This window comes from Canis lupus, chromosome 6, assembly GCF_048164855.1.
Source record: "Canis lupus baileyi chromosome 6, mCanLup2.hap1, whole genome shotgun sequence".
NCBI classification, from domain to species: domain Eukaryota; kingdom Metazoa; phylum Chordata; class Mammalia; order Carnivora; family Canidae; genus Canis; species Canis lupus.
Window position 1 is genome coordinate 64881667 of NC_132843.1, and position 25652 is coordinate 64907318.

Here is a 25652-nt window from a genome sequence, read left to right on the forward strand (position 1 = left end):
GCTGGTTGATTGGTCTCCCTTTGGAGGCTCGGTTCCGCTCTCTACTCCCACATCTAGTGCGGTTGCTGGCTTACAGTCGGTGCTCAATAAATGTTCTGTGGAATAGAAGCAAAAGGAGGACCCGGATTTCGTATTCCTCTTAACACGTTAGGGCATTTTTCTAGGACAGATGATGTTTGTTGAGACTGACTGTGTCATCCAAGTCCCTCGTGCTAGGTGAAGGGAGTGATGTCCAGGCAACTGCAAGTCTTGAGGTATCCCTACATGGTCCCAATGCCTAAGGAGGCTGGTGGCAATAATGCAGACACTTCTGTCAAAGAGAAAGCTTTGGTTCCTACTAGAAATTTAAAAATTACCAGAGGGGGCGTCACCTGGGCGGCTCAGTGGGTTAAGCTACCAACTGGGTTTCAGCTTAGGTCATGACCTCCAGTGGAGTGGTGGGCTGGAGCCGCCTTCAGGCTCTGCTCTCAATGGGGGTCTGCTTGTCCCTCTCCCTCTGCTTCTCCTTCTGCTTGTGTGCTCTCTCTCTCTCTCTCTCTCTCAGATAAACAAATTAATTAATTCATTTTAAAAATATTTTAAAATTAATTAAATGAATACAAATCATCAGAGATTTATATGTACTCAGTAGATACGCACAGTCTGTTCAAAACAATCGTTCTCCTACTTTTCATCATCAGGGACTACAGAGGGTCCCAATACATTGTTGTTCACTGACTAAATGAATGAATGTTCTCAAGATAGTTCTATAGATGATATCATAAGGCAACAAACCATATAGCATAGTACATGATTCTGTGTCAAAAGGTGTGAGAATTTCAGTTTATGCATGCAGTTGAGGGTAGTATGAGCTGACTGGGATAGCTCAGGACGGTTTTGTACAAAACGTGGTCCATGAACCAGGTGTTCAGGAATAATCAGGATCTGAATACAGCACCAAAGAACCACAGGGGGAGACAGTTTACTGCAAACTGGCTACCATCTACTCTAAATTTCCAACCATACACACAAAAAGGAGGAATAAAAAGGAAAATCCGATTTTCCTCATCCCAAGCTTCTACTCTTCTCTTCGACTCTGTTCAGGATTCAAACAACATAAAGATTCTTCTCTCTCAAAACTCATAGTGTCCAACTGCTGCTACAGTTTCGGTTCCTGGAGACCAGGTATTTATAATTTCCCCATCTAGTAACTAGTACATGATGGAGGCTGAAATCATGTCCCGGAGTCCCTGAGTCTTGCGCTTATACCCATCACTGTTGTGAAATCCTCTGCAATCTTGCAAGAACAAGGAACAGAGCCCTGCAAGATAAAGTCTTGAAGGTAAATTTCACTTTAGTACAGATTATTATAGTTTATCTTTGTATATACAGATTATTATAGTAATAATAAATAATTATATATATAATAAATAATTTTATATATATAAAATCTACCACCATTTTTGGATAGTGATAGGAATAAAAGCTAATACATATATAGTGCCTACTATTTGTAATCACTGTTATAAATCCTTTATACAGAACAATAATCTTTGAAACAATGCTATGGCATAGGTGTATTATGAATTGCCCATTTTACAGATCAGAAAACAGAGGCATTGAAAGGGTCAAGTGACATGCTCAAGGTCACATTGCTTAGTAAGTGGCAAAGCCAAGATGCAAAACTAGGCAATCTAGTTCCAGAGTTTATAAAGAGTTTCCAATGAAAAAACCCCATTAAAAAAAAAAAAAGACAAATTCACAATACTGAATGAATTCAATATGCAACCAGTGGTTATTTATCAACATCCAGGACAACCCAACCAGGGTGGGTTGTGGACTATTGGCCTGTATCGATAAAGTCAAGTCACAATGACTCTGAACAAGAATTTCTGATTTTCCTAACATGTTAGCTCTGAAAGGGCCCCCAGAGGTCACCTGGACCTGGGGTAGGAAATGGGCAGCCAGACCTGGGCACCAGGCCATCCAGCAACCATTTATGTGAACAGTGCACTTCAGTGTTTCTCTGTTCTTCCTCCCTTCTCGTTGCCTTATTCCAGGCCTCCTCACACATCTCAACAACCTGTCTGGCTCAGGCTGGAGACCCCTGCCCTTGGCTTCATCTCCTACCTTGCTCAGGGACAGTATCAACCCCCTTTGTCAATTTGAGGATTTTTTCCATAGTGCTTTACTGATCAAAAGTCAAGGTTCTTTTTCTTTTTCTTTTTTTTTTTTTTAAAGATTTTATTTATTTATTCATGAGAGACACAGAGAGAGAGGCAAAGACAGAGGCAGAGGGAGAAGCAGGCTCCTCGTGAGGAGCCCAATGTGGGACTCCATCCCAGAATCCTGGTATCATGACCTGAGCCAAAAGGCAGACACTCAACCACTGAGCCACCCGGGTGCCCAAAAGTCAAGGTTCTGAAGCAAATTCCTAGGGCCAAATCCTGGCTTGACCTCTCATTATTTTGTTTTCTCTAAAACTCAGTTTCTTCATCTATCAAGTGAGGGTAATGATAGAACAGTTACCCAGTAGGGAAGCTGGGAAAATTAAATGCATTAATGATCCACCTAGTGTTCAGGGAAGTACCAGACATAATATACACTATATAAATTAGCTATAATAATAATAGTTTTCATTGCTATTATTATCAGTAAGCATCATCAGTTTTCCCTTCCTATAATTACTAACAAATACCATATGAGAAAGATCGGGGGGTTTGCTTCAATCCTTCTACTAATTGACTATCCAATGGTAATTTTAAATTTCCAGATTCCTATCCAGATTGCCAACATTTACTTGGAAGTTGTGAATTAATTTGTATTTTTGCTGCATCCAGGTCTTCCTGCCTAATGTTTTAAGATTTTTGCATTTAGAACTTCATTTTGAATAAGGCGTAGGAAGGTCTTATATTTCAGGGGAAATGGAAAGCTAAGATGGATTTAAATAATTCTTTTTATTTTTTTAATTTTTATTTATTTATGATAGTCACACACACACAGAGAGAGAGAGAGAGAGAGAGAGAGAGAGAGGCAGAGACACAGGCAGAGGGAGAAGCAGGCTCCATGCACCGGGAGCCCGACGTGGGATTCGATCCCGGGTCTCCAGGATCGCACCCTGGGCCAAAGGCAGGGACCAAACCGCTGCGCCACCCAGGGATCCCGGATTTAAATAATTCTTATGATGAAATGCAGTTGACACATGCTTTCCGAAAAGGCAACGAAGGTCTGTTTGCTTTTCTGTGTGACCCAAATAAATCTTTCTTTTCCAAATCCAGACAAAAATTAGAGACTATTCAGCAATAAAAAGGAATGAACCACTGACACATGCAGAACATGGATGAATCTCAAGGCATTGTGCTAGTGAAAGAAGCCAGACAACAAAGACCAAATTCTACATAATTCCATTCATATGAAATCCTAGAAAAGGTAAAACTATAAGGAAAGAACATACCAGTGCTTGGCAGTGGTGGGGGACTGATGGCAATGGGGCAGGAGGCTCATTTGGGGGGATGAAAGAAGTATTTTCACATATAATAATGGTCCAAAGTAGCCAAATTTTTTTTTTTTTCAAATTTTTAAAAAAGCAATCCAGGGGATCCCTGGGTGGCTCAGTGGTTTAGCGCCTGCCTTCGGCCCAGGACGTGATCCTGGAGTCCCGGGATTGAGTCCCACAACGGGCTCCCGGCATGGAGCCTGCTTCTCCCTCTGCCAATGTCTCTGCCTCTCTCTCTCTCTCTCTGTCTCACATGAATAAATAAATAAATAATCTTTTTAAAAATTATAATAAATAAATAAGCAATCCAATTGTACATTAAAACAGGGAAGTTTGATTGTGTGTAAATTATACCTCAGGGGTACCTGGGTGGCTCAGTGATTGAGGGTCTGCCTTTGGCTCAAGTCGTGATCCCGGGGTCCTGGGATTGAGTCCCACATGGGGAGCCTGCTTCTCCCTTTGTCTATGGCTCTGCCTCACTCTCTGTATCTCTCCTGAATAAGTAAAGAAACTCTTTAAAAAATAAATAGATAAATAAAAAATACTTAAAAAAAAACCTGGTATAAAAAAATAAGAGAAAAATCTCAAAACAATCTATATGATAAGTGAGGTGATATTCAGTTCAAATGTGCAAACTCAGACCCAGGACTAGAAACACACCTCTGTCTGTACAAGTTGTGACAAAGTCAGGGCAGAGTCCAGCCCTAACCCCCTGCTGGTTGTCATAGGCTCCAAAGAGCTCCAGGCAGAAACGCCACCCAAGAATTGCAGGGGGACCCCTCTTCCGGAAACCTGTTTTTTTGGCCAATTTACAAAAGGTAAGAGATGCCCTTCTGAAATGTTTGCTTTGGGGCCACCAGTTTCAAACTCCTGCTGGACTTTTGTTCCAGGAAGTGAGCTCTCGGATTGTCATCGTCTCGTCCCCCAAACGGCCAGGTCCACCCAGAGTCTAGGCCTTGGAATCAGTGAGGATGACCTTGGAGGCAGAAGTTCTCTGCTTGCGGAGCTGGGAAGGTGCTCGTGCATTTCCTCGGGGCGGGCCCGGAAGGCTGAGGCCCTGGAAGTCCCCGAGGCCCATTGTTTTATTTGCAGCTCAGTCATCATCCAGGGGACTTTTCTTTGTACAGGGCTGTGTAAATCACTCCACAGAACTGTCATCTCTCCACCCCCAACCTCCCAAAGAGAATCACAAGTGACATGTTGATTTTTGCCTCCAGTTCCATCATTACCTTACCTAACTTTCAGAAGGAATGTCTGGCATGTCACCCTCTTTCAAACTCACTTATGATAAAAACAAGCACTGGCTGTTAACATGCCGGCTTTTGGACTCCGTTCCCTGCCCCAGAACTCCCCAGAGACTTCTAAGTATGTCAGCCTGTGCATAAAAATTGCAAGTGTAAAATACAGCAATCAAGGCATAAAAAAAAAAAATCAGCTCCCCTTTGTTCTTCATTGATAAAGGAAAATGTCCATAAATGGAAGTGGTTCAGCGTTTCCTGGGCCGCCTGGGTAAATTCTCTAAGGTTGGCCAGACTCCAGGAAGCAATGTTCTCTGAAGCAGGCGCTCTGGCTGAAGGGGCAGCCTTCCATTTTATGCAGAAACATGTATAGTGTTCCCACAGCTCCCATTCGGGGAGCAGCAGAGGCCAGGCCAGAGCTCCACGAAGGCCTTTGACTTTTAAGGGCAGACGATCCTTTTTCCTGTGGCTGCCTGGTGGCCCCCCCACCCCGGCAGGGGATGAGAGGATGTGTTAGTAATGAACAGCCACACACAAAGCACAATTGCATTTGCATCTTTTTGGGGTGTAGTTATTGCAGATGGAAATTTTCAAATCTAGCCTTTGTTTACCAAAACGACAAATGAGGAAGAGCAGAGAGAAGAGGGACACAAGCTCTGAGCATAGAAGAAATGACGGACGGAGAGATTCTGGGAACTTCAGGAGATTTAGGGGGACGCCACCTCCTGTGTTCGCTTAGTTCCACGCATCTGTGAAATGTCGATTCGTGGATTAAATATGCTGCCCACGCTTCCTTGGTCACACCAATCCTTGATCTATAGATACTCAGAGTTGCACGAGAGGTCAAGGAGCCCACACAGCGCAGATTCTCCCCTGGGTTGCCCTGGCGGTGGTGGAGGGCAGGCATGACAAGACAGGCTGGAAGGGAGCGGTGGCCACCGTTAGAGCCGAGATTCTGACCCGTGTGCCTTCCCAGAGGGAGAAATGAGTCCAGGAAACAGTGTTTCTAGACACACTTAATTTTCACCTTTAATAATTTAAATTATAAAGTCTGAAAAATTCTATAGCATTTAGAGTAGTTCTCTGTGTTTTTTTTTAAGATTTTATTTATTTATTCATGAGAGAGAGAGAGAGCGCGGCAGAGACACAATTCTCCGTGTTTAGACAGGAGACTTTGGACACATTTTAAACATCTAACATGGGGCGCCTGAATGGCTCAGTTGGCATACAGCTCTTGATTTCGGCTCAGGTTGTAATCTCAGGGTCATGAGATGGAGCTCCGCGCTGGGTTCCAGGCTCTACAGGGGAGTCTACTTGAGTTTCTCTCCCTCTTCCCCTCCTCGCACATGCTCTCACTCTCTCTCTCAAATAAATATAAATGCATCTTTTAAAAAGTACGAACAATTAATAATAATTTTGTTTTTTTTTAATTTTTTTTTAATTTTATTTTTTTTATTTTTTTTATTGGTGTTCAATTAATTTACCAACATACAGAATAACCCCCAGTGCCCGTCACCCAATCACTCCCACCCCCCGCCCTCCTCCCCTTCTACCACCCCTAGTTCGTTTCCCAGAGTTCGCAGTCTTTACGTTCTGTCTCCCTTTCTGATATTTCCCACACATTTCTTCTCCCTTCCCTTATATTCCCTTTCACTATTATTTATATTCCCCACATGAATGAGAACATATAATGTTCGTCCTTCTCCGACTGACTTACTTCACTCAGCATAATACCCTCCAGTTCCATCCACGTTGAAGCAAATGGTGGGTATTTGTCATTTCTAATAGCTGAGTAATATTCCATTGTATACATAAACCACATCTTCTTTATCCATTCATCTTTCGTTGGACACCGAGGCTCCTTCCACAGTTTGGCTATCGTGGCCATTGCTGCTAGAAACATCGGGGTGCAGGTGTCCCGGCGTTTCATTGCATCTGTATCTTTGGGGTAAATCCCCAACAGTGCAATTGCTGGGTCGTAGGGCAGGTCTATTTTTAACTCTTTGAGGAACCTCCACACAGTTTTCCAGAGTGGCTGCACCAGTTCACATTCCCACCAACAGTGTAAGAGGGTTCCCTTTTCTCCGCATCCTCTCCAACATTTGTTGTTTCCTGCCTTGTTAATTTGCCCCATTCTCGCTGGTGTGAGGTGGTATCTCATTGTGGTTTTGATTTGTATTTCCCTGATGGCAAGTGATGCAGAGCATTTTCTCATGTGCGTGTTGGCCATGTCTATGTCTTCCTCTGTGAGATTTCTGTTCATGTCTTTTGCCCATTTCATGATTGGATTGTTTGTTTCTTTGGTGTTGAGTTTAATAAGTTCTTTATAGATCTTGGAAACTAGCCCTTTATCTGATATGTCATTTGCAAGTATCTTCTCCCATTCTGTAGGTTGTCTTTGAGTTTTGTTGCCTGTATCCTTTGCTGTGCAAAAGCTTCTTATCTTGATGAAGTCCCAATAGTTCATTTTTGCTTTTGTTTCTTTTGCCTTCGTGGATGTATCTTGCAAGAAGTTACTGTGGCTGAGTTCAAAAAGGGTGTTGCCTGTGTTCTTCTCTAGGATTTTGATGGAATCTTGTCTCACATTTAGATCTTTCATCCATTTTGAGTTTATCTTTGTGTATGGTGAAAGAGAGTGGTCTAGTTTCATTCTTCTGCATGTGGATGTCCAATTTTCCCAGCACCATTTATTGAAGAGACTGTCTTTCTTCCAATGGATAGTCTTTCCTCCTTTATCGAATATTAGTTGACCATAAAGTTCAGGGTCCACTTCTGGGTTCTCTATTCTGTTCCACTGATCTATGTGTCTGTTTTTGTGCCAGTACCACACTGTCTTGATGACCACAGCTTTGTAGTACAACCTGGAATCTGGCATTGTGATGCCCCCAGATATGGTTTTCTTTTTTAAAATTCCCCTGGCTATTCAGGGTCTTTTCTGATTCCACACAAATCTTAAAATAATTTGTTCTAACTCTCTGAAGAAAGTCCATGGTACTTTGATAGGGATTGCATTAAACGTGTATATTGCCCTGGGTAACATGGACATTTTCACAATATTAATTCTGCCAATCCATGAGCATGGAATATTTTTCCATCTCTTTATGTCTTCCTCAATTTCTTTCAGAAGTGTTCTGTAGTTTTCAGGGTATAGATCCTTTACATCTTTGGTTAGGTTTATTCCTAGGTATCTTATGCTTTTGGGTGCAATTGTAAATGGGATTGACTCCTTAATTTCTCTTTCTTCAGTCTCATTGTTAGTGTATAGAAATGCCACTGATTTCTGGGCATTGATTTTGTATCCTGCCATGCTACCGAATTGCTGTAGGAGTTCTAGCAATCTTGGGGTGGAGACTTTTGGGTTTTCTATGTAGAGTATCATGTCATCGGCGAAGAGGGAGAGTTTGACTTCTTCTTTGCCAATTTGAATGCCTTTAATGTCTTTTTGTTGTCTGATTGCTGAGGCTAGGACTTCCAGTACTATGTTGAACAGCAGTGGTGAGAGTGGACATCCCTGTCTTGTTCCTGATCTTAGGGGAAAGGCTCCCAGTGCTTCCCCATTGAGAATGATATTTGCTGTGGGCTTTTCGTAAATGGCTTTTAAGATGTTGAGGAATGTTCCCTCTATCCCTACACTCTGAAGAGTTTTGATCAGGAATGGATGCTTTATTTTGTCAAATGCCTTCTCTGCAACTAATGAGAGGATCATATGGTTCTTGGTTTTTCTCTTGCTGATATGATGAATCACATTGATTGTTTTACGGGTGTTGAACCAGCCTTGTGTCCCAGGGATAAATCCTACTTGGTCATGGTGAATAATTTTCTTAATGTACTGTTGGATCCTATTGGCCAGTATCTTGTTGAGAATTTTTGCATCCATGTTCATCAGGGATATTGGTCTGTAATTCTCCTTTTGGTGGGGTCTTTGTCTGGTTTTGGAATTAAGGTGATGCTGGCCTCATAGAACGAATTTGGAAGTACTCCATCTCTTTCTATCTTTCCAAACAGCTTTAGGAGAATAGGTATGGTTTCTTCTTTAAACGTTTGATAAAATTCCCCTGGGAAGCCATCTGGCCCTGGACTCTTGTGTCTTGGGAGGTTTTTGATGGCTTCAATTTCCTCCCTGGTTATTGGCCTGTTCAGGTTTCCTATTTCTTCCTGTTCCAGTTTTGGTAGTTTGTGGCTTTCCAGGAATGTGTCCATTTCTTCTAGATTGCCTAATTTATTGGCGTAAAGCTGTTCATAATATGTTTTTAAAATCGTTTGTATTTCCTTGGTGTTGGTAGTGATCTCTCCTTTCTCATTCATGATTTTATTAATTTGAGTCTTCTCTCTTCTTTTTAGTAAGGCTGGCTAATGGTTTATCTATCTTATTAATTCTTTCAAAGAACCAACTCCTGGTTCTGTTGATCTGTTCCACAGTTCTTCTGGTCTCGATTTCGTTGAGTTCTGCTCGAATCTTTATTAACTCCCTTCTTCTCCTGGGTGTAGGATCTATTTGCTGTTTTTTCTCTAGCTCCTTTATGTGTAAGGTTAGCTTTTGTATTTGAGTTATTTCCAGTTTTTCAATGGATGCTTGTATTGCGATGTATTTCCCCCTCAGGACTGCTTTTGCTGCATCCCAAAGATTTTGGACGGTTGTATCTTCATTCTCATTAGTTTCCATGAATCTTTTTAATTCTTCCTTAATTTCCTGGTTGACCCTTTTATCTTTTAGCAGGATGGTCCTTAACCTCCACGTGTTTGAGGTCCTTCCAAACTTCTTGTTGTGATTTAGTTCTAATTTCAAGGCATTATGGTCTGAGAATATGCAGGGGACGATCCCAATCTTTTGGTATCGGTTCAGACCCGATTTGTGACCCAGTATGTGGTCTATTCTGGAGAAAGTTCCATGTGCACTTGAGAAGAATGTGTATTCAGTTGAGTTTGGATGTAAAGTTCTGTAGATATCTGTGAAATCCATCTGGTCCAGTGTATCATTTAAAGCTCTCGTTTCTTTGGAGATGTTGTGCTTAGAAGACCTATCGAGTATAGAAAGAGCTAGATTGAAGTCACCAAGTATAAGTGTATTATTATCTAAGTATTTCTTCACTTTGGTTAATAATTGATTTATATATTTGGCAGCTCCCACATTCGGGGCATATATATTGAGGATTGTTAAGTCCTCTTGTTGGATAGATCCTTTAAGTATGATATAGTGTCCCTCTTCATCTCTCACTACAGTCTTCGGGGTAAATTTTAGTTTATCTGATATAGGGATGGCTACCCCTGCTTTCTTTTGAGGACCATTCGAATGGTAAATGGTTCTCCAACCTTTTATTTTCAGGGTGTAGGTGTCCTTCTGTCTAAAATGAGTCTCTTGTAGACAGCAAATAGATGGGTCCTGCTTTTTTATCCAGTCTGAAACCCTGCGCCTTTTGATGGGGTCATTAAGCCCGTTCACGTTCAGAGTTACTATTGAGAGATATGAGTTTAGTGTCATCATGATATCTATTCAGTCCTTGTTTTTGTGGATTGTTCCACTGAACTCTTCTTAAAGGGGAATTTTAAGAGCCCCCCTTAAAATTTCTTGCAGAGCTGGTTTGGAGGTCACATATTCTTTCAGTTGCTGCCTGTCTTGGAAGCTCTTTATCTCTCCTTCCATTTTGACTGAGAGCCTTGCTGGATAAAGTATTCTTGGTTGCATGTTCTTCTCATTTAGGACCCTGAATATATCCTGCCAGCCCTTTCTGGCCTGCCAGGTCTCTGCGGAGAGGTCTGCTGTTACCCTAATACTCCTCCCCATAAAAGTCAGGGATTTCTTGTCTCTTGCTGCTTTAAGGATCTTCTCTTTATCTTTGGAATTTGCAAGCTTCACTATTAAATGTCGAGGTGTTGAACGGTTTTTATTGATTTTAGGGGGGATCTCTCTATTTCCTGGATCTGAATGCCTGTTTCCCTTCCCAGATTAGGAAAGTTTTCAGCTAGAATTTGTTCAAATACATATTCTGGCCCTCTGTCCCTTTCGGCGCCCTCGGGAACACCAATTAAACGTAAGTTTTTCTTCCTCAGGTTGTCGTTTATTTCCCTTAATCTATCTTCATGGTCTTTTAATTGTTTGTCTCTTTTTTCCTCAGTTTCCCTCTTTGCTATCAACTTGTCTTCTATGTCACTCACTCGTTCTTCCACCTCGTTAACCCTCGTCGTTAGGACTTCTAGTTTGGATTGCATCTCATTCAATTGATTTTTAATTTCTGCCTGATTAGCTCTAAATTCTGCAGTCATGAAGTCTCTTGAGTCCTTTATGCTTTTTTCTAGAGCCACCAGTAGCTGTATAATAGTGCTTCTGAATTGGCTTTCTGACATTGAATTGTAATCCAGATTTTGTAACTCTGTGGGAGAGAGGACTGTTTCTGATTCTTTCTTTTGAGGTGAGGTTTTCCTTCTAGTCATTTTGCTCAGTGCAGAGTGGCCAAAAGCAAGTTGTATTGGGAAAAGGAGAAAAAGAGAGGAGAGAAAGAAGGAAAGAAAAGAGAAAGAGGGAAAAAAAGGAAGAAAAAAACAAAAAAAAAAAAAGAAGAAAAAGAGAAAGAAAAAGAAAGAAAGGAAAAAAAGGGGGTGGGGGAAGGAAACAAATCAAAAAGCAAAACAAAACAAAACAACAACAACAAAAAAAAAAAAAAAAGAAAAAAAGAACCACCGGGGAGTATCTTCTGATTCTGTGTACTTTAAGTCCCTTGACTTCCCCTGGAAGTTGTCCGTCTAGCTGGTCTTCTGGGGGAGGGGCCTGTTGTGCTGATTTTCAGGTGTTAGCACTTGGGGGAGCTGCTCTGCTCCCAGCCTGGTGCGGGGCTCAGTGGGGGTTGTTTACCCCGTGAGGCCCCAGGAGCAACAGCCCTAGTGGCGGGGCCAGCTCTGGAGCCCTGGATTCAGCCCCCGCAGTAGCTCCGGAGCTCTCCGTCTGCAGGGCCTGGAGGCTCCGGGGCGGGGCCGCTGATCTGCTCAGCTCGGGGCAGGAGCGTCCTTGCTGTCCTGGGCCCTCCCGGCCTCTGCCTGTCCCGGGGGGAGGCCGGATCCTGGGCTGTGTCCCGGCGCCCTGTGCTCCGGCGCCTGCGCTGTTGGATTCGCGCTCCCGCCCCGCAGCCCCCTCCGCGAAGCCGCCCCCGAGCCCCCACGAGCTGCTCCCACCCCGCAGCCCCCTCCGCGGAGCCGCCCCCGAGCCCCCCCGAGCTGCTCCCGCCCCGCAGCCCCCTCCGCGGAGCCGCCCCCGAGCCCCCCCGAGCTGCTCCCGCCCCGCAGCCCCCTCCGCGGAGCCGCCCCCCCGCCCCCCGAGCTGCTCCGGGTCCCGCCGTGCGCGCTGCAGCCCTTAGGGAGCTCGGCGCACTCTCCCGGGGCGCAGGTGTCTGTTACTGTCCCGGGGAGCCCGAGGGCATCCCCGCCCTCCTGGGTCCTGCTCCACCTCCCCGCGAGCCCCTTTCCGCCGGGAAGGTCGGTGCAGCTCCTGCTCCTCCGGGACGGGGCTCTCCTGTCCTGGGGACACTCGCCCCGGCCTCAGCCCGGCTCCTCGCGGGGCCCCTCCCCCGTGGAGGCCTTTGTTTCTTTACTTCTTTTTCCCCGTCTTCCTACCTTGGTAGAAGCGCGAACTCTTCTCACTGTAGCATTCCAGCTGGTCTCTCTTTAATTCTCAGGCCGAATTCATAGATTTTCAGGATGATTGGAAGGTTTTCCAGGTAATTTGGTGGGGACAGGTGACTTGGGGACCCTACCCTTCCGCCACCTTGCCCCTCCTCCTTAATCATAATTTTGACAAGCACAATACTGACGGTGAAGTTGTACTGGATACGCTGCACGTGCCCACCTCCGTGCTGGGAGCCTTGCAGTGGGTTAGGAACTCACTTGTCACCACCGCCCTCTGCAGCAGGTGCTACTATTATCCTCATTTTGAGGTTACTCAGGCTCCCTCACAATCCATGCCAATACCACTCTCTAGAGTAATTATTCAACTACAATATAAAAATAAATTAAGCCTCTCCCTGAATAAACACACACTTCTCCATTTTAACAAAAAGTTGAAATGGATCTTTAAATAAAATAAAATGCATAGTCCTTAGAGCATGTACTACATTCTACGGGACTCCTCTCCTGCAGATCCGCAATAAAGGTTTATTAGGGGTGCATTTTCCTGTTCACATTACCTTTTGTGATCCGTCAGTGGGTAATGACTTCAGATTCTTACGCAACATCCTTTTACATCATCCCACCAAGTCTTGATGCTTTCCTCTTGGTCTGATACCTTAATCCAGGTATAAGAGCTCTTTTATTAAGTAACTTAGTTCTTAAATTCCTTAGATTAATTAGAAATTATGTTCGGCATACTGTAAAGGTCCGAGGAATCTCAAAGAGCTCCAGAACTTAGTGGCTATCTCCAGGTTACACAGAAATCCCCAAACATTCCTGGGTGGGTCCTTTTGCAGGAAGCCTGTGGATTGGATTCAACTTTGGTTATGAGGTGGAACACTCAGACCAGGCCAGTTATGGAGAGAACTACCAATAATCATTGAAAATTCCAGAGACATCCTTCGCTAGCCTAAAAATTCCCTGTAGTCTCCATATGTCCACTTAGATTAAGGAGGAGAATTAATGCACTGAATCAGGTAACTTAAACCAAAATGACACATTCCCTCAATTATCTGTCCGTTTTAAGTGAATATACTTTAGATCTGGGTAATTTAGGTAACTGTTTCAATGTTCTGCTGTTTATTAAATGAATACACAGCAAACCAAGATTTAATTGCCTTTGCTTTATCAAGGCTAGTAATGCCTTTGCTACTTTCTTATCTCAGGGTCCTCTATTCATATAACCTTTGGAAGCAATTGTGAAAATCTCAGCCAAAGCACAATATAGCTCCTTGGTTTGGCAGCAGAATTGTTATGTAGAGACGAATACATTTATGTGCCTTTGGTAAGCTTAACATGGCTTATATCTATGCTGAAAATTCTACACACTCGTGCACACACATGAATATGTATTACTTGAGCTCTAAATAGAAAAATCTTTTGAATAGAATTGTTGAATCACTACGTTGTATCTTGTGAACTAATATAATACTGTATGTTAACTATATTGGAATTAAAATTAAGAACTTAATAAAAAATATTTTGAGTAAAAGTTTGGGACTTTTGTTGGTCAGTTTGCTCTTTAGTTTTTAATTTTATATTCAATATTTTCTAAGGAAAGGGCAATTCTAAATCTTCTGACACTTTAGGGCCTGATTAAAAAAAACCCATTTTGGGGGATGCCTGGGTGGCTCAATCTGCCTTTGGCTCAGGTCATGATCCCAGGGTCCTGGATTGAGTCCCACATCAGGCTCCCCACAGGGAGCCTGCTTCTCCCTCTGCCTATGTCTCTTCCTGTCTTGTGTCTCTCATGAATAGATAAATAAAATCTTTAAAAAAAACATCTTGGAAGTAATTGTCCCAATGTTATCCACAGTTCGATCTTTCCTCTTGAAATTTTCTGAAGAACTCTTATTAACTTTATATGTTTATATTAATAAAAATAATCTAATGAGCTTTCTTCAGAACTAGATCTTGTCTAACCAGTCAAGTACAATGTTGATTTTCTCACTGGAATGCAGACGGAGCCAAAAGAGTGATAATGTATAAAGTGTCAAGCTGATTCCAGGCAACATCCTCTTACACAGAACTAGGCTATATCTCACAGGAGCAGCAGTGGATCTCTTGGATTTGGGTTGCTTCCAACACATTAACTTAAATGTTTAGGAAAACAATCCAAAATATCCCCAAATTTTCTTATTAACATACTACAGAATTTGTATCCATAAAGTTAACCAGTGCTCTCTTTTACACAGCTATGTTTTCTAAAAGTTCTTGATCTGCTATATAAACTGGATTTTCTTTTATTTGATTAAAAAGACCTCTTAATTGTCCCTGGTTCTAATACTTTAGGGTTTGCTAAACAAGAGTATATTTCAACCATTCCCCAATCCCTTATGACTTCACAAGCTTTATTTATATGTCCCTTTGCCTTTCTAATAACAACAAAAAATCCATTTTTATCCTGCCCTGATGATGATTTTGGTGGCTCTCTCAAGAATGTTTCCAAGCTTCCCCACATATGTCTTGACAAAGAGAGACCAGGTTGTAAAACTTCTTACATTTGGAAGCATCATAGCTTATGCACTGGTAGCCTATGGTTTTAGATGGAGGGCCCTGGGCAGGGCACCTTATAGAGTTATGCCCAGCCCAGCAGAGGAGGTGTGCAGGGGTTAGGAATAGTAGAGCACTAAAATCCCACACAAAGCTTCCTTTGCCAAGACATGTACATTAGTCTGCATGTATCCAGAGGAAGGAAATCTTTTCCTTACTTTGTCTACTGCTTTTAGCCATCAGCAGTAAATGGGAACCAAAGGATCAGTCTTCATGAATTCTTGATTTTGTTCTTGATGTGAAGCTGCTAATTCAGATATCATCATTTAGTTATTCTTTTTTTTAAGATTTATTACTTATTTGAGAGAAAGAATGAGGGAGGGAGAGAGAGAGAGAGAGAGAGAGAGAGAGAGAGAGAATGAATGAGCAGGGTGGGGAGGGGCAGAGGGAGTGGGTGAGACAGAACCTCAAGCAGACTCCATGCTGAGCACGGAGCCTGACGCTGGGCTCTATCCCACAACCCTGAGATCATGATCTGAGCCCAAATCAAGAGTTGATGTTCAACCTACTGCACCACCCAGGCACTCTATCATTTAGTTATTCTAATTTGGATTATTTTTCCTTAAATATAATAATTAACACCAGTTTTCACTGAATTTCATATTTTATCTTTCTGCTTACTCCAGTTCTTGAGAACTTTTCCAAAAAGTTTCTTTTCTCTGCACTGATTTGATATTTAGCACCAACCTCAGCAAAATACTTTCTGGAAGATTAAACCATGTATTGTGTCTTCTAAGTAATTTACAATCATTTTAGAAAACATTGCTTACCACACCAGTCTTTGGAGGATATTGCTTTTAGCACATTTTCTTCCATCCAAAAAACTGTCCATTCTTCTCTCCGAACCAAGTTCCCTACGCATAACAAAATACTGCCTCTGGTTCTCAGATGATGAAACTTTAAAATAATTTCTGGTATGGAAATTTAGTAACTTTCTTGAACATCCACACAAACTATTAATGTTTCTATCTTGTCTTTAAACTCATTTACCCTCCCAAAGAGCCATCTGGTGTGACCTGTTTTTCCTTTTCCAGAGTAGCTTGCTTGTCCACCTTAATGAAAGATGGTATCAGCTTGCATCCCCTAGCTGTACTTCCTAAGGCAGTACTACCCAGTGGAAATGTCTGCAGTGATGGAAATGTTCTATATTTGTGCTTGTGCTTCCTAGTGGAATAGCCACTAACCACGTCTACTGAGCATTTGAAATGTGTGCAAATGAGGAGCACAATTTTTAATTTGTTTAATTATATGTAAGAGTTAATAGCCGCATGTGGCTAGGGCTACCATATTGGGCAGCACAGATCCAAGGACTTCTCTGTCTCTCCTTTTTATTTTATTATTTTTAAAAATATTTTATTTATTTATTTGATAGAGGGAGAGAGAGAGCACAAGCAGGAGAAGCAGCAGAGGGAGAAGGAGGGGCAGACATCCCAGTGTGGGGCTTGATCCTAGGACCCCGGGATCATGACCTGAGCAGAAGAGAGGTGCTTAACCAACTAGCACCCAGGAGCCCCGTCTCTCCTTTTTAAATGGACATATCACTAAGTACCCCCTTCACGGTGGTCACTTGTAACTAAGCAAGTAGAGAAAATCACTTCTGATGGGAAAAAAATTTTCTGAAAGTAGACACTTAATAATTTGTTGCTTTTGACTATTACATTTTTACCCAGCAGAAATTCTTTCTTACGTGTTATCTTAATGTTTTCTGACCCTGCATTTCTACTGGCAAATATCATTTTTATGTTAATAAAACCTAGTAACCTAGATGCCTGGAAATGGGATGTAGATTTCTTGCTCTGACTTTAAGTTTCACCTTCTTGTGCCAAAAATTTGGAAAGTTGTACTTTTTTTTCTTCATTTTCTTACTTCTTGTGAAGTATTCATACTGCTGTATTTGAAGGGTATTCTATGAGAAGCAAAATACTTAGCATATGTAAAATGTCAAAAAGAAACCATGATATTTTACATTGCTTTCCTAGAACACCGTTGAAATCTTACTCAGGCATTGTGATCACCTACAAATGGAATTTATCTTCAAACACTGTCATCACAATGCAGATTTTGATTTTATGATTTTTTTAAGGTTTTATTTATTCATGAGAGACGAAGAGAAAAAGAGAGAGAGAGAAAGAGAGAGAGAGAGAGAGAAGCAGAGACACAGGCAGAGGGAGAAGCAGGCTCCATGCAGGGAGCCCAATGTGGGACTTGATCCTGGGACTCCAGGATCACTCCCTGGGCCAAAGGCAGGCACTAAACCACTGAGCCACCCAGGGATCCCGCATGATTTTTTTTTTTTTTAAGAAAATAATTTGACACAAGAAAGAGGAAAGAAGTGCTTGTAATCTGTCTTTTCAGGGACCCTAGGCTAAACTCTTAATGTTAAAGTCTGACAACTTTATTTTATTGCGATGATTTTTATAGAGAATCCTTTATCATGATATTTTGCTGTGCTCATTCTTTTGCTTACTTTCTTTGAGCATCTGCTTTGAGCCAGACATGTTGGTAGGCACTTGATAAATCACACAGCTCCACTCTACATAATCTATGGGGAAAGGATAAGACAGGTGTTACAGAAACACACCTCCTTAGATGTGAAGGGACCAAATGAAAAGTTATGATCATGAAGTAGAGTTTCAAAGCTTTTTCCTGGTAGAACAAGCTGCCCTGGAAAATAACAATGAATTAATCCCTTCACTGTGTAATAAATGGCCATTCAACTACTTGTTAAGACTATAAATCAGCTTACTGAATAGTAGGAATTCATCAGTTTTGCTGTCTTGGTATTGCTGGCGATATTTAGCCTTGTCAGAGAATCTGTAGGCTAGTGACACTCAACAATTCCCATCTTTCTCAGAATAATGTCGACACACGATATGTCCCGTCCATCTCTCTCATTCATTCTGCTCCAACCACACCAGCCCCTCTGCTGTTTCTCAAACAAGGAAGTATGTGCTGTCTCAGAGGCGGTCCCAGCTGAGGATGAAAATGACCACGATCAGATACCACCTTCCACCTCTGCCCAATCAGCTTCTCTGCTGGACTCTGCTTTGTGTGTGTTCTTACCACTTCTTACCACCTCACATCAGACATCTGCCTCTGCCTCCAGAATATAAGCTTCAGGACAGCTGTGAGTTTGTGTTGTAATAAGGCCTAGAACACTCACTGCCTGGCTCTCGGTACGCCCTCAGTAATATCTTTTTTAACGAATGAGTAACTCATGTTTCGTACTTACTTTTGCAAGGCTGAATTCACTTATCTTTCTATACTTCAGTTTAAATATTAGTATGACAGGGGACCTTATCTAATCTAAATTACCCCTTAACAACATTAGGAAGATGACTAACTAACTTAATACTATACGTGGACCTACTTGGAAGAAAATCTATTCTAAAACTCAAGTTCCCTTGTTTTATTAAAGTAACTGTGTAGATCGCCAGAACTATAAATTCACACAACTAAGAGAGACTAAAATGAATATAGAACAATGGCCTATGACTATAATAAGAGTGGCATAAAGAACATTAAACTTCGAAATGAGATGCTGTTTATGAAAAGTACTTTTTTTTTTTGCATTTTACAAGTGGTTATTTATGATTGTTGTTTTTGATCAACTCTTTTCATTAAGGCCTAAGGATCTAGATCACCTTCATTATTACAGTTTTAGACGTGCTTTTGAAAAATACTTTCTTATGATTAGGGCTTGAAGATGCCAAAGGGAAGAGACCTGTGCTTAAAACCAAGGGTGTGAGTGGAAGACTTCATGTTCAAGGTCCTTGGTGACCTCGTCTAGGTCTTCGGTGCCTCTTATATCCATCTTCTTAGTCAAGTCACAGGAAAAGTATCCTGAACCCAGATATTCCATAAATTAAAGGTCATGTAATCAAACCTTCCCTGCCCCCTGCAAGACCCACACCAATCAATCTAGGCAGTTAAAATGAGCTATTTCATTTCCTGCTTTTCACAATTATTTTTTTATTATTTTTAAAAGATTTTATTTATTCATTCATGAGAGACACAGAGAGAGAGAGACAGAGACATAGGCAGAGGGAGAAGCAGACTCCCCGTGGGGAGCCTGATGTGGGACTCGATCCCGGGACAGCGGGATCACGACCTGAGCCAAAGGCAGATGTTCAACCACTGAGCCACCCAGGTGCCCCTCACAATTATTTTTTAATGATGGAAAGGAAATTTTATGGAAACAGACATCAACTCTTGTTAACATTTGCAACCTTTAAAAGTCATAAACTTATTTCAAAATGTTCCATCAGATCGGATGCATTTAGCTGCAAGTAATAGATAATAGAAATCCCATCTCAAAGTGGAAATTTTTCCAATAAGCAAATTTCCAGATTCACATAATTGAAAATCCAGAGGTTGGATAGGAAACAGGCTTAAATTATTCTGTGGTCCAGTAATGCCATCAAGAATCCAAGTTCCATCTTCCTCTTCTGTCATCCAGAGTCTACTTCATCTGAAGGTTGTTCCCTTCATATCTGTAGACTGGTTGCCAGTAAGAATCAGGATTATATGCTTCCGTACTCAGGTAGGTACCAAGAGATCAAACCACTCTACCCCAGACTTCGAACAAAAATCTTTCCCCTTTCTCATTGGGCTGCTTTAGGTCATATGTCTATCTCTCAATCAGTAACTATCACTAGGAAACTAGTTTATGTGGACTGGATTAAGCCTGGGTAACCTAACTGCTGGCAAGAGGGTGGGATTGGGTTAGGCCAGAAGTCAGCAAACTATGGCCATGGGCCAAATCCTATCCACCAGCTATTTCTGGGAAGTTTTATTAGACCACAAACTCTTCCCCTACATTTTATCCATGGCTACTTTTGCACCATAACAGCAAGGTTCTGTAGTTGCTAACAAGGGGTGATCAAACCTCAAATATTTACAATCTGGCCTTTTAAAAAGAAGTTTGCCAACCCTTGGGTCCACATGAGCCCACTTTGGAGTTGACTCTAATCCCCTAAATCATGATGCTATAGGGGAGAAAGGTGGACTCAACTGGACAATATAAGTCCTGCACATGTAAACTAAAGTTGATTTTTTTTTCCCTCCCTGTTCTTTCCTGAGCAGAGTTGAAAAAGAAATGAACACACCAGCTTCAGAATGAAAGCCTTAGTTTTGGAAGGTCATTGATTTACCCTCATTCTTTTCTTCCAGATTGATTGGTATCAGTGCCTTACATTGATCTGTGTTCCAACCTTGGCGGTGCGTTTTGTTTTGTTTTTCTGAATTGTCTGCAAGTTATTTGTTCAAACCGTGAAACCAGACTACTCAAAACCCTCTGCCAGACCTTCAACCCATCAACAGTGGTTCAAAGGAATTCCCCAGTCTTGCTGCACTCCCAGAAGAAATCTCCCTCAAACTGTTTGGCAATGCCTGGTCAGTCACAGGAAGAACCACTCTTGTGCACGCTCACAGTCACGATTTTCCAGGTAAGCAATTTCCTGTCAAAACAACCACCTGACCTTTCTGATATATGTATGTATATAGCTTTTCTTGTTTATTTCTTTTAGGAGAAGAGCAACACATGTCCACTGTGGAAACATTAGAAAACAGATAACCCAAGGGAAAAAAGAGAAGCCTTGTCACCACACCATGCCCCAGGGAACTCATAAAACAAAGGGCATGTTCCGGAGGTGCAGTCTCCCCTCCAAGTGATCTAAACCAGCTTTGACTTTTCCAGCAGGAAGTTGGGCTGGAATATTTCACATTTAGCCCCCCTATATTTGTGAAGTTCCTGAATGGATCTATTCTTCGACTAGCCTTTCCAAGGGTCTTTATTAAGTTGTGAACTTTATAACCATTTAAGGAAATTTATGGAAAGGGACAGAGATGGGTTGTTTTTTGTTTTTTTTTATTTTTAAGATTTTACTTATTTCTTCATGAGAAAAACAGAGAGAGAGAGGCAGAGAGAGAAGCAGGGTCCCTCCAGGGAGCCTGATGCAGGACTCAATCCCAGGACGCCAGGATCATGACCTGAGCCAAAGGCAGATGCTCAACCACTGAGCCACCCAGGCGTCCTGGAAAGGGACAGAGTTTGAGAAGCTGTTCTTTCACATTACTTTCTCAAAGTCTCATGTCCATCTTTTGCAAAAATGAAAAAGAACCTACTTCTCTTCATTTGGGCTGGCACATGCAATTTCACCTTACTTTGTAAATAAAAGGGAGGCAACTTTTCTGAAATACAGGGTTGAGAAAGTATGCTCAGCCTCACAGACCCTCCTCTAGGCACACCTGTGGGTTCACTGGTGCTTATTATGGAAACCACTTGAAAATGCCCGAAGGTTGGATTGTTTCCAAAACGTCAGATGCGTACAGCACTTAGGTTCAGAGCTAGAACAGATTCTAGGATGGGATTCTGTATCACCACAAGTCCCTGTGTGGATCTGAGTGTGGGATCGGGGCCAATGGCATAATTAGAAATCAGGCGTTACTTCAGAGGGGTGCTTTCCCACCCTGCTCACAGCACCTGCCCCGCCTCCATTACTTCTCTACTGAGTCTACACAGTCCCGCTGACACCGTGGGTCATCAGCAGTTTGGCCCTTCGTAACCTGAGGATTCCTGTTGGAGAGAATAGGAGCCCCTGAATACCTGGAAGAGAAGGGGCGGGGGTGGGGGGCAGGAGCACACAAATGATAGAGGTATAAGAACACTGGCTTTGAGGCCCAGACAGCCTGGGTGTTTATCCCAGCTCCACCATTACAGGCGGGGTGAGCTTGGGCCCTTCAGTTCTCTGGGTGTCATTTCTTTGAGTGAATAAAAGAATAATAATAACAGCACCCACCTACTTCCTAGTGTTGGCTGCTGTGAAGGTAAAGGGCAATTAGTGAGCTAAATGCTTAGCACAAAACTGGGTTAGTATGAGCTCTTATCTGTATGAGGGGAAGGGCCCAGAATGGGAGAGCTGGGATCTTGGGAACATACTTCTCTTCACAGCATTGTCTGAATGGTAGAGCCCATATTTATAGGGTTCAGATGGCTCAGGAGCACCCAACTCATGATTAGATTTTCTGCATTAAACTGTGTGAGGACAGCATGTTTACCTTTCATTCAAGTAACTTTTTAAAATAGATTTTATTTTTAGAAAAGCTATAGATTTAGGGGATGCCTGAGTGGCTCAATGGTTGAGCATCTGCCTTTGGTTCAGGTTGTGATCCTGGGGTCCTAGAATCAAATCCCGCATCAGGGTCCCCACTGGGAGCCTGCTTCCCCCTCTGCCTATGTCTCTGCCTCTCTCTGTGTGTCTCTCATGAATACATAAATAAAATCCTTTTAGAAAGCTATAGATTTATAGAAAACTGGAATATAGAGTACAGAGAATTCCCATATACCCCACATTCCATTTTCCCAATTACATCTTCTGTTAGGATGGTGTATTTGTCACATTAAAGCAATATTGATACATTATTATTAACTAAAGACCATATCTACAGATTTCATTTATTTATCTATTTATTTATTTTATTTTATTTTATTTTATTTTATTTTATTTATTTATTTTTTTTACATAATGTCCTTTTCCTATTCCAGGATCACACCCAGGACACCATGTTAGTCTTCGTTATCATGTCTCCTTTGGCTTCTCTTGGCTGTGAGAATTTCTCAAATAGTCCCTGTTTTTGATGACCGTGACAGGTTTGAGTACTGGTCACATATTTTGTAGAATGTCCCCCAACTGGGATTTGTCTGATATTTTCCTCATGATTAGACTGGGGATATGGGTTTTGGGGAGGAAGAAGGGTAAGTGTCATTTTTGTTTCATCCTATCAAGGGTACATATTATCAACATGACATCACTGTTTACATTGACCTTAGTCACCTGGCTGAGGCAGTTTTGCCAGGTTCCTCCACCATAAATTTACTCTTTACCCCCTTTCCATACCATACTCTTCGGAAGTCACTACCTGCTGCCTGCAGTTAAGGACTGGAAGTTACTCTCACCTCCTTGAGGGCAAAGTATCTACATAAATTGCTTGAACTTCCTCTATATGGGAGATTTGTATTTCCCCTCAAGTAACTTTTCTAGGCTAATCTTTGCTTGAATGAATTTAGTGTTTACCAAGCACCATTGAAAAATAACCTAAAGCCAACTTCCCCCAGATTGGTTCCTTTAAAACTTAACACTTTCTGTAATTAAGTATCAACATTTGAAAGATTCTTAGGCTGAACATGGAGGAAATGTGAAAACATGAGATTTCTAAAACCTCACTTCATCTTCTAGTTCAGTGTCACAAATGCCAGCTCTGGAATTAGCAATTTCTTGCTAACCCTATATAGAAAGGCCTGAAAATGAATAAGGAATTAAAAATAAAACAAGTGGGATGGTCAAAACCAATATGAATGAATAGCTGTGAGCCAAGTGGAAAAGCATCCTTTGGCAAGTTTAAACCGGTTACCTCAGCATGTCCTGAGAATGTGCTTTTAGTGTTCCAGGCCGTTAGGCGCTGTTTGTAGGCGTGAATCCTGCCCCTCCTCAAAAAGGAAGCTAGCTCTCTGCCTCTCTTAAAACATACATCTTTAGATTGGTCTAGCATTAACATGCTCTTAAAAATCTCTCCCTCTCCACCGCCCCCCCCTTCCTCTCTCTTCCTCTCTCTCTCTCTCTCTCACACACACACACACACACCACCACCACCACCACCACCACCACTACCACCACCACCACCATCCCCAAATAATTTGAGAATAAATTCCATTCCATGAGTTAAAATAATCAGAATACTTGGCCAGGTAGCTGAAAATCCACTTGAACTCTTTCTTAGAAAGACTTCTTGTAGAACGAAAAAGTTGATGTTTGGGATTGTTTGAAAGAAAATGGGGAAAGATTATTATTCGATCAGCCTATCGTGTTTCTACAGCTACCATTTTTTTTAAGAGAATAGTTTTTTTTTCCTCTGAAAGTAGGTCAGAATTTGCTTCCAAAGCATAGGCTTAATGAAAATAGGCAAGTGTTTGCTCACCGCTACAAAGCTGACCTCAAGTAGAGAGGCCTCTGATGTGCTCAGTGGGTTCCTCTCTCCCCCTTAGGTCAGGCACAGTCCTGGTCATGGCCTTCCATGGTTCTGACAATCCCTTTGCAAACTCACCCGTGGTGTGACGTCTAGAAGCATTCGTCTCCCAGTGGCTAAGGCCTTGGGTACTGTCTTATCCTCTTCTGCTGTGCTTTCACCAGCCCCAGAAGACAGGCCTTCATTTTTATCTGTTATCTCAGGCCATTAAAATGAGCAGAAGGAAAATGCCCTTGAACAGCTCCTGTGTATCATCATGAAGATCCTTACAACTAATTCTTTTGGCCAGTTCAGAGCCTCCTTACTCCCCTACTTTCTATAAAGGCAGCAAATGGAGAATCCTTGATTAAATAAAAAGTTCAGGAAAGAAGATGTTGGGGTTTGATATGGTTTCTGGCTAACAAAACCCTTGCTAACAGATTTTCCTAAGGTATAGCATCTCATTTTCCAGACTAAGGCGTTCATGTCTTTATTTATTTATTTATTTATTTATTTATTTATTTATTTATTTATTCATTCATTCATTCATTCATGAGAGACACAAAGAGAGAGAGAGAGAGGCAGAGACGCAGGCAGAGGGAGAAGCAGGCTCCATGCAGGGAGCCCGACGTGGGACTCGATCCTGGGTCTCCAGGATCAGGCCCTGGGCTGAAGGTGGCGCTAAACTGCTGGGCCACCCGGGCTGCCCCATGCCTTCATTTAACAGGTCAGAGGCCCTCTCTGGGTCACCCAAATTGTCTAAAGCGTGATTAGTAGAAGCCTTCTTCTTTTTTTTTTTTTTTTAAGATCTTATATATGTATTTATTTATTTTAGAGGGAATGAATGAGAGTGAGTGGGGAGAGGAGCAGAGGGAGAGGGACAAGCAGACTCAGCCCTGAGCATGCAACCTGACACCAAGCTTGAACCCACGACCCTCAGATCATGCACTTGAGCCGAAATCAAGAGTCCAACACTGAATGGACTGTACCATCCAGGCACCCCTAGTACAATCCTTCTTAAAGAGTTTGGATCTGCTTCTTTCTTAACCACTGTTTTAACTTTTCAACACTATAGTTAACACAGAGAGTGTAAGCCAAATTTTTACTCACCTTTTGACCTCACTTGGAAATTTTGGATAGTTCTTTGTCTTTTTAATTTTTTTTCAGTGAGATAATTGATCTGAGCTTGTATTCTTGAAATTTTTTTGTTCTTGTTTTTTTTTCCCAGTCAACTCAATTGCTGAGGACAAAACATTCAACTTAAGGGTTCTGATTTAGGTTTTCTGGGTACATGGTTTTCAAATTCTTTGCCTCATGGGGTATACTTAAAAGGCAAATTTGCATAATGCACATGGCAACCACAAAGGGAAATACAGCAATCTGCTATTTGGTTAGAATCAATAAAATATCCCTTGGCTTTACAGAAATTACTCAAGTATACTTCATCAACCCCAAGTATGTATGCTAATGTTCATTTGGGATTCAAAGCCGTCTTTTCCTATTAGGGAGTCTCATCAAATGTCCTAGTCATGTGTGCAGGATGCAGAGACCCAGGGCATCTGTGAGTCACAATGGGTCATTCATGGCCTATGAGCTGCCTGTGAACAAAGATTTCATTCAGCTTCATTTGAGAAATAAAACAAAGTTTTGGGGCACCTGGGTGTCTCAGTGGTTGAGCGTCTGCCTTTGGCTCAAGTCGTGATCCCAGGGTCCTGGGATCGAGTCCTGCA

General features: G+C 42.0%; 1 long non-coding RNA gene across 2 annotated transcripts; it reads right to left on the reverse strand.

The window, feature by feature from the left end:
• Positions 1–800: 800 nt before the first annotated feature.
• On the reverse strand, positions 801–25652 carry LOC140635790 (uncharacterized). 2 transcript variants are annotated; one of them, XR_012033116.1, is made up of 5 exons: positions 25033–25652; positions 17666–17892; positions 17387–17461; positions 12885–13168; positions 801–1300 (listed from the first exon to the last, which is right to left on the reverse strand). It is a non-coding gene; the product is annotated as an uncharacterized lncRNA (long non-coding RNA). The 2 variants fall into 2 exon arrangements; XR_012033115.1 differs by lacking the exon at positions 17387–17461 and having other exon boundaries at positions 805–1300; positions 25033–25646.